We start from the raw sequence: 8,694 nt of genomic DNA, 5'->3' as shown, positions 1-8,694 counted from the left end.
CTGTAAGGTGCATGAATCTCCCACATTATGTTTGTGAAGGGCCAGCAGGGCTCCCTGTGGATTGGTTGAGCACTTTGTTGACCCGTGGACAACGCTAGCTTAGCACGGGGTGTGTGCACTGCGCACACAATACATCTCAAGTGGACATATATAAATGTAGGAAATTAGCAAATTAAGGAGAAGAGTATTCTTTTCTTTTTCCTTGAACTTGTGTGTCTGCTTTAATTTGGTTGAAAGTGTTCGTCAAGTTTTGCAGTGTCATCAATCCAAACCCTTAAGCATGTTCAACACACCATCTTTCAATGTTTTCCATGTCATCAAGAAAAAAAAACACTGAGAATCTGGTATATACAAATAAAAGAAAACATTAAAAAAAGTTGCACTCCCTTCGCCCACAAATATAAATATTTCTAGGTTATTTGGCAAAGATTAAGGTAGATTAGAAAGTATTTTAGGCCCATCATTAAATAAAGGATGGTTAGGAGAGGAAGGGTGATTGAGGTAAGATGTGAAGAAATTTAAGTGAGAAGTAATTGATGTGACAAATAAATACTCTAGGAATATTATATTCATTGATAAATTTTAGAAAATACTTGAAATGCTTTTTTTTCACGAAGAATGATTTTTTTAGGCTGAATGACTAAATAGATGAAATATTTATAGTAAATTATTTGAGGGTATAAGCAAATAAATTAGATATTATAAAATTGAAAATAGAATTAGAAATAAATTCATATATAAAAAGTTAGCTACACATACGTGCGCATTCATCCATCATTCCATTCCTCAAAAAAGTATAGAGATTTTATCACTTACTACATATATCTATTTTTTATATATACATATATATTACAAAATTGTTTAAATGTATCTTTCAACTTTATAATATTTAATTCATTCATTTATACCCTTGAACAATATTTATTACTATTTTTTCATCTATTCAATCATTCAACATAAAAGAAATGCCAGTGCCCCTTCTTTCCACACATGTAAATATTCCAACTATTTGAAATCCATCCGAATATGAACATTCAGTACCACTTGATCCATCGATCATCTTTGGTTCAAATTTCCTCCTATCCTAATAAAAAATGTCCCTACAAGCATTTTTTAAGAAGAAATTGTGGACGTGTTAGGGATTGAACACAGGACCTCAGGTTAAAACCACACACCCCTTGCTACTGCACTATCAAGTGCATCTGCTCTATCCCAGTGCAGGGTTAAATGCATCTTCCACAATTTATATCCGTTTCTCTTAGCGATCTGTCGACCTGCAATCACATGCCATGCATATATGGTGTGCATTAACATTAATTGGAGCTCAAAAGGTTATACAGCAAGAGAACTGAATTACCAAGAGTAATTGCACTGCGGCTTACAGCTAGCAAAAGAACTGCATTTATTCAGTACGCTTGTAGTGAAGTCAAAGTAAAATGTAATCTAGGATGAAATATATTAATCATTTTGCTGAAAAGTGATAGTACTACTCCAATGCATTAGGGCATCTGGAAAAATCAGTATGAAATGATTGGGACACATGGTGGCTGATCAATTTGGTCAACTTTTAAAAATACAGAAAACCGATGGCAGAGTTGATTAGAAATGCTCAATTAAACCATCTAAACCAAGTGTTAGTTTTGGGTGAAGTTAAATGTCTCTTGCGACGATGGCGCGAAGTTTCAGTTTCAGAGAACTAGGGGACTCGTCAGAGCACTTGCACTAAGAGCTAAGATCAACAAAACCATAAACAACTAAAATAACTGTTCTAAACGTCCTACGTCCATAAGCTTGTAAAAACTGGAGCATTAATTAACTAATTGGAGAGAACACAAAAATTAGAGTAAAATTTGTTAAATTGTTTATCTGATGATCGATTGCAATTGGGCTGGTAGCTAGTTGTATTTGCATGCGCGCTTCTGATAATGACGCGCTAGATCTGTAAAGATCGACTGGATGACTTAATAGTCGCTGGTCAGACTACAGTTAACGCACTGATCGATATATACAATCTTGGTGACACATGGATTCTGAATGATTTGGATAGGTCAGATTCAGAGGCAATCCTGGATATATCTCAGGATGGTTCGCCATGGAGACTAGGGAAGATAAAGCAACTGTACATCTGCACGCATGCGTATTGTCCGTGTCACGAACATCAACATCTACTGATTTGTAACTGGCAGCTTATATAGATTTATATGCAGCAAAATGTACAATAACTGGGTAGATCAATCAGCAACTTGGCACAAAGCGCATGCATACTTTAGTTTGACCAGCTTGATCGTCAGAACACAAGTCTACGATGTGATCATATATGGGGTGAAGTCAGCGCGGGGCAATTCCTTTCGCAAATACGCGTCAATTTGACGAAATCCACAAGTCCATGTACATACATTTCGTTTCATTCTTACTACGCTGTGTACATGTCAATTGTCAAGGTTAGCATAGCTGTTGTACTACCGCAGTTTCCTACATGTCCTTTGTCCTCTCCTTCAATTTTCTACTACAAACACTGTTCCTAATTTATGGCTTTACTGCGGTACACCACAATATTATTTGTTGGAAGTTTGGAAGAGTTCAGCACACAGGACACATATATACTATGGCCACCTAGCCGTCATTATTGCAAATTTGCAAGTAACATGAATGCATAGTTGTACCAAATTAAGTACATAATATATGGTACAGGTATACAGTGTATAGTACTTTAGATACCATGATGGTACACATATGCAAATGTTGATGTGCATACACCCTAGCTAGGCATGAAAATGAAGTACTTCTGAAAACACTGAACATATGCTAAGGTAGCTAGATTAGGCCCCCAGCACCCCTGCAAGGCTGCAATCATAATGCTTAAGACACAAACATGCATGTGGTAAAATGAGGGAGGAGATCAGAGAAGGGGGAAGAGGAAGCTAAAAAAGCTGGACAGGGATGTGGATAGGTCTGTTGCATAGAATTGTTTGCATGTAGTATAGCAAAGCTAGCAATGCAAGCAGCAAGGGAAGTTGCAGGTGAATATTAATGAAAGTAAGCAGCCTTTTTCTAGCTAGTCATAAGAGAAGCTGCATGCTTCTGCTGCCCACTGCATAGAGAAAGTCCTCATTTGTGCTTTAGGCCTTCATCAGAAGGAGGAGATGAGATAAGAGAAGAGAAGAGATAATTCAGACTAGAACAGAAATGCAGAGAGAGCTAGCTAGGTGCAGCCAAATTAAATAGACACCCTTCACTCTTTCCATTACACTGCAGGCCCAAAAGGAGCACTTTGATAGGCATCAGCATGCAGGAGCAGGACCTCTGCTCCCCTTTGCCTTTTCATGGCGCCCCATCTTATATGCAAATGTCAATGTGTCATTGTGTCTGTATGCCTAGGTACAGCTAAATATAAAAGTAGCTTAATTCAGCTTGATAGCTATGCATACCAGAAGAAGTCAAGAAACCATGCACATATTGCTCAAGCATTAGCAAGTAAATCATGGCAGTACATTGACGTGTGCATGAGAGGGAAAATGACTTCAATTGATGGATGTATATATCGACAAGCTAACTACTACAGGTATCGCATTAGCAGAAAAGCAGAAGAGTTTTCCCTTTTTTTTTTTGTCAGTAATAGCTCCATTGGTTGTCCTAATAAGCCAAAACAAAAGCTAGAATTTAAATTTTTAAAGTTAATTGTAAAGTTGATTTTAAGATATTTTCAACATAATTTCTTTTTTATATTGGTTTTTAGGTCGCCACGAATTTTTATTGTATAATAAATATTTTTTTTGACTTATTAAGAAATATGGGAAACGACGAGGATCTAATAAAACACTCACAGCAAGATATTAAATAACTGATGTTATATGCGGGGGAAGCAAGTACCTTTTGAGCCGATCAATTGAAGCATCACATCACTTGCACGTCAGGGCCACTTCATGAAACCGTGTATGGTTTTTCCGGGTGTTGCTTAACTCCATTTTCTGTTCATATCCTGCACACATGAATGCCCTGATTGAGCGAACAGTGTTGTGCCTTTTGCACAGGGCAACAAGATCGAGAGGTCCCATGTATGCTTGCAAGGATGTGTACTACTACACCATATTTCAGGCCCATTAAGCTTACTATATACCCTAAGCTAGCTAGCTAGCTAGGGTCCTTCATATATACGTGCTCTCTACTTTAGCAGAGCAAAAATTTGAAGAAGAATCTAAGGTGAATAATCAAGCATCATTAAGTGAGCATGGCATCTAATACCACCCTCTCGGCTAGCTCTAGCTGTATACATATATAGAGTAGCTACTCTAGTCTTTATGTAGGAGCTAGGTTTATAGTACAGGGATGGATCGATCTCTCCCTCTCATCTGGCCCCTGAGGGCGCGGGATGGAGGTCGGCGCGGGGTCCCGGCCGGTGATGGATGCTTGCCGTCGCGTGCGATGGGCTCTCTGTCGCCGTGGCATATGGCATTTAGCTAGTAAAGGAGCCACAGGCCGGTGAGGGGACCGGCGCCTTTGAGAATGTGACTGGTGAAGGCTGGGCCGGGGAGAGCTAACTAGCAAGTGAAGAGAAGGCAGAATCAAGCAAGGCCAAATGAATGATCGATCCTGCATAAGTACTACGTTGTGCCGAGATGGATTTGATAGTGCAGTGACAAGGGATATGTGGTTTTAACCCAAGATCCCATGTTCAATCCTCCAATATGCTTATAATTTCTTTTAAAAAATGTTTGAAGGAACATATCTTCCTCCAAATCTTTTTTTTTCTTTTTTATTAAGGTGTGCCTAATATACTGACTGACCTGCCATGCTTAGGCTCCCCCCCCCCCCCTCTCTCTCTCTCTCTCTCGCATAATGGAGGGATCTTTGGGCCAATGACATTCCGGGTGAGGTTTGGCGCAAGAGGAGCAGCATATTTCTGGTGTTTTATAGGGCATATGCACATGCCATGGACCACCAATTATACAGCATTGAGGGCGTGGCCCTTTCAACATCATCAGAACCTTTGTGATTGATTGGGGTCTAGTACTATCAAAACCTAGCTATTTCACTAGATTTGTAGTACTACCTTCTAAGTGTTACTCCCTCCGTCCCATAATATAAGAGATTGAGTTTTTTTTGCACGGTTTGACTACTCTTCTTATTCAAAAAATTTTGGAATTATTATTTACTTTTTTGTGACTTACTTTATTATCCAAAGTACTTTACGCACAACTTTTCGTTTTTTATATTTGCATAAATTTTTTGAATAAGACGAGTGGTCAAACACTACAAGCAAAAATTCAAAATCCCTTATATTATGAGACGGAGGGAGTATTGTTTTAGACTCTCTTTACTCTTCAGAAATTTTAGATATTAACCCATTTTTTCTCTTATGTGATTTTTATCTGAATGCTATCACACTCATCAATAAATGAGGTATCTTGACACTTTCTTAATTCCTATGCCCAAATCTAAAACAATTTATATTTGGATTTGGAAACAAAAGGGAACTAGAAGTGTTTATGTTTAAATACTTCTATTAAAAAGATAGCAAGAATCTTCCCAGTTTGCAAGAGAAGTTGGGCACCCACACACTAGCAGAACAATTTGAACACGGATGCGTATTCCCAGACACTATCCATGGTTAAACACCCTAGAGGCAGATGGTATCATATATATGCGTGCAGTATGAACTATGATTCATAGTGAAGGGTCAAGTGTTGTCAATATGTACTGTTTAGATTACTCCAAATTAATATTAGCTGAAAAGAGATCACATATATGTACCCTATATATGTGTTTTATATAAAGTGTGCGTGCACGCATGGGCAGTGCATACGTGACTCAACTAGCTTACTTGCTAATTGACTACAGCCATACTTCAAATTTTTCTGGCTATAACTCCGCTTCTGATAAAATTTTTTGATGATACATCGATCATGAAATCAGCATTTTTTTTAATGATCATTTGTTTATATGTACGGATCAGTGATTTTATGCAGACTATGATGTAGGAGCAACTGGCCTAAACCTAGGCCACTAAACTACATACATTGTCAGAGCTTTTGTAATAAAAAACTGGATTTATATATATAAAGAAAGAACTGTATGTACTTGATGGGCCTTGCAATTTTTTTTTTTAAAAAAAAGCTAGGGTTGGAGGAGAAAGCTGCAGCCTGTAGGTAATCCTAATGGGGAACCTGTATATGTTTGATAACCAAATCCTTTTTGGGATGATAATCTTTGGGCTGATTCAGGGGCTCCAAGTTGGGTTTTGCTTGTGCCAGGCCTGCAACCGTCCACTTTGGACAGCTGGAGTGCTGGACCATGGGCCTGCCAAACTATTGTTTCGGTCGCTTCTACAACTACGACACTGCACCCTGTCACCTCCTGCCCATCCCGAACGACGCCACGTCACCCTCTATGCACACAAGAATCCGTCATACGAATTGTGTTACTACCTTCGTCGCAGAATAAGAGTTTATGAAAGTAAGGATAAAATGATAAATAATTGTATTGAGATTTAATAGTCTTTTTTTATTGATATATGTGTAGGATGAGTGAAAAATAAACTTATTCTCGGACAGAAGGAGTCCTAAGCAACTGCAGGCAAGTATGGATCCTAGAGAAGTGCTCTCCAAGGGATAAAGTGGAACAAATGATTTGAAATAGTGGGCATTGCTACCGGGTTGTTCAGATAGCAACAGCCAAATATGCAGCTGATGCCTTGAATCCCCTATCAAATTGCATATTGACTGTCCTATATCTGCAAACTATCCACCACAATATTCCCCGCATCCAAGCGATACAAAATATCTTGAGTTAAGGATAGAAAAGGAATACACATACCTCCATATCTTGCTATATTAGTGGGCACGTTGAGTTGAGGGAGATGGCTTCAAATGGCACACCTTATCAAGCTGATCGAAACTACAGTCGACATCATTGGACCCACGTATCTGCGGCAGATCAAATACCAGCCACACCCACAGCCACAGTTCCACCTCTGACCTCTCCCTTTCACTATGCAAGTTTTCTCCACTTGATCAGAATTGTGTCACGGCAGGGGAGCAAATCTGACATTGCTGTTGCTCCTGCTGTATGTAGCCCCTGCAACTGGGTCATGTTAAAAGGGGGAAAAAAGGAAATGGCAATGAGGGATCAGTACTGTCCTGAACAGATACTCCCTCCGTCCTACAATGTAGCAACCTAGGATAGAATGAGATCCATCCTAGGACTACGAATCTGGACATGAGGAATATCCAGATTCGTAGTCCGACCCATCCTAGGTTGCTACATTATGGAACGGAGGGAGTAGAGATCAGCTGTCACAACCATCGGCTTACTCCAACTCAATTGCATCGGTTTGCTTCTGCTTCCACAGGAAATGAAAAAAGACAACATCCATGTAAAAGTCGTACTCTCCTTTTTTTCCCCTGGTACACATTGTATGCAACATCTCCCCTCTTTTCTTGCATGAATTGCTTCTTCCTGCCAATTGGAGTGGTAAACAGTAAACAGACTGTTACAATGCAGCTTGAAAAATTCAGAAGGCATCCTGGACGATGAGGTTGAAAAATTCAGGAGGTCTTCCCAGCATACAAATCGACTAAAAATCTGTGTTCTAGCCCATGTTGAGCTGATAGGCTCACACCAACCAGATCCTTGGCTGGTGGCCGGTGCTATTAGCTCCATTAAAGATTTCCTCTAGCTACATTGCAAATAGTACAGATGTCCTGGACCCCTGGCTTGGATATTAGAGAAGAGGTTGAATACTAAATGATGTGGAACTCTACTATACGTCAATCTCTACCAGATTGCCGCTGAATTGTATTGTACCTCCAGCCTCTAAAAAGAGGAGAGATAGAGAGAGAATAAACCATACCTCCAGCCTCCAGGTTGTGTCCTTAATCTCTCTGATCCTGAATCCTGGTGAGGTTACAGTACTTAACTTGCTTAATTAATAGCACATGCATTGGATCCGAGATCTGTGTAAGCCAATCTATTCCGTACCAGCAGATCTGTCAACAAGAATGTAGTTGCACAGCTGGCCCTAGTCGGACAATTCTGAAAAATATGAAGAATGCAGCGTTCCTCTTGGCTTCTGTTGCTATCTGATTATGCTTGCCCCTGCAAATATTAGCTAGGCGCAGAAGAAAAGAAAAGTTGGTTGTAGATGTACTATAATGTAAGACTTTCCAGCATTGTCTATATTCATAAAGATATTAATGAATCTAAGCACACATATATGTGTAGATTCATTAACGTCTATATGAATGTGGATAATGCTAGAAAGTCTGGTATTGCGAAATAGAGGAAGTAATAACTAGTATAAATGAAGACCCATTTGTAACGGTCGGTTGATTCGTTATCCATCATATCCTAAAAGTAAAAGAGAAGAAAATATGCATAGGAGTAGGTTGGTAAATCAGGGCATCACTCCCATACCTGACATCAAAGAACAAAAAGGTTCAAAATCCTCGCAGCCAGCTAGAAAAGGAGCATTAGGGTGTCACAAGTGAAAGAAAAACTACTTCCTCCGTTTTTTTAATATATGACGTCGTTGACTTTTTGAGATACGTTTGATCATTCGTCTTATTCAAAAACTTTATGTAATTATTATTTATTTTATTGTGACTTGATTTATCATCAAATGTTCTTTAAGCATAACATAAATATTTTTATATTTGCACAAAAAATTTAATTTTGAATAAGACGAATAGTCAAACG

General features: G+C 38.9%; 1 long non-coding RNA gene across 1 annotated transcript; it reads right to left on the bottom strand.

The window, feature by feature from the left end:
• Nucleotides 1-7,238: 7,238 nt before the first annotated feature.
• Nucleotides 7,239-8,148, bottom strand: LOC127768943 (uncharacterized). Its single transcript, XR_008016639.1, has 3 exons — nucleotides 7,978-8,148; nucleotides 7,850-7,893; nucleotides 7,239-7,455 (listed from the first exon to the last, which is right to left on the bottom strand). It is a non-coding gene; the product is annotated as an uncharacterized LOC127768943 (long non-coding RNA).
• Between the last annotated feature and the right edge of the window lie 546 nt (nucleotides 8,149-8,694).

The sequence above is a fragment of the Oryza glaberrima genome, chromosome 3 (assembly GCF_000147395.1).
Source record: "Oryza glaberrima chromosome 3, OglaRS2, whole genome shotgun sequence".
In the NCBI taxonomy this organism is placed as follows: Eukaryota; Viridiplantae; Streptophyta; class Magnoliopsida; order Poales; family Poaceae; genus Oryza; species Oryza glaberrima.
This window is presented reverse-complemented; position numbering and strand designations above follow the sequence as displayed.